The following is a 1,392-nucleotide window of genomic DNA, read 5'->3' on the forward strand; positions in this document are numbered from 1 at the left end:
CCTAAGACTTAGTTCGCTAGACTATCCATCTAGGTTTTACGTTCCCTAAAGTTCTATGGCAGTCTTAAATGCGTTTTTATTTCTTAGTAATTTCTTACGAAAATTCCAAGTCTGATTTCAAAAATATCAAGTCAGAAATACCTTAGTTCTCTCGAAGACGCAGTTTTGTCTCTTCTCAGTTTTGTTTGCTTATTTTCCCTTCCTCTTCTCGTGTATGTTCGTCAATTTCGATATTGGTCTTTATCCTTTGAAACTTGACATTTATCTTCCGAACTTGACTGTTATCTTCTCCTTAGATACGACATCAATTTTTATAAAAAGGTTCAACGTAATCGTATAGTTGAGGCAGCTAAGGTGTTAAGTTAATTGTTGCCGTCCTATACGATTAATCTGAATCCATGCGAGAAAATAAGTCTTTGCGGGGTTTTTTTATCGTAAAGTTTCAATGGTAACTCTAATCAAGACGAAACAAGAGACGTTTCGATCGAGATTTGAAGGAGAACACAAAGATGGAGGTAAGGGCGAGTAGGAGAAAGCGAAGGAGTTTAGACGAGTCTTACTTGTTTTCGTCGTAAAATCTCAACGGAAACTCCGACTGAGACGAAACAAAAAGCGTTTCGATGAGGATTCAAAAGAGAACCCAAAGGAGGGCCTTTCTGAGGCCTGACAGTTCGCTATGTAGTGAATGGAAGCAAGCCAAGAAGAGTCCTACTCGATTTCGTCGTAAAATCTCAACGGAAACTCCGACTGAGACGAAACAAAAAGCGTTTCGATGAGGATTCAAAAGAGAACCCAAAGGAGGACCTTTCTGAGGCCTGAAAGGTCGCTATGTAGCGAGTGGAGAGTTGGCTTGAGCTCGGTCGCTACGTAACGACCAAGCTGTGTGAGTGCTCGGTCGCTACGTAGCGACCGAGCTGTGTGTGTGCTCAGTCGCTACGTAGCGACTGAGCTGTGTGCGTGCTCGGTTGCTACGTAGCGATCAACCAGTGTGCGTTCTCAGTCGCTACGTAGCGACCGAGCTGTGTGCGTGCTTGGTCGCTACGTAGCGACCGAACTTGGCTGGGGTTCGGTCGCTGCGTAACGACCGAACCTTGTGCGTGCTCGGTCGCTACGTAGCGACCGAGATTGGCTAGAGCTCGATGGAGCTCGATGGAGCTCGATCGCTACGTAGCGACCGAGCTGTGTAATCGATTTGTTGCGCTTCCTTTTTCCGTGATTAACAGATATTCCGTGTTTTAAACGGTTTTAAACTCGTTTTGGAGCAATTAAATGGTCGGTTTTAATTAATGTTTTGGTCTATTTGATGCGTTTTGGTGTTCTTAAGTGTAATATGCAGGTTACTAGATAGCTTGAAAGAAAAGAACGCATTCGGGATTTATTCAGAAGCAAGAT

This window comes from Brassica oleracea, chromosome C2, assembly GCF_000695525.1.
Source record: "Brassica oleracea var. oleracea cultivar TO1000 chromosome C2, BOL, whole genome shotgun sequence".
Lineage (NCBI taxonomy): Eukaryota > Viridiplantae > Streptophyta > Magnoliopsida > Brassicales > Brassicaceae > Brassica > Brassica oleracea.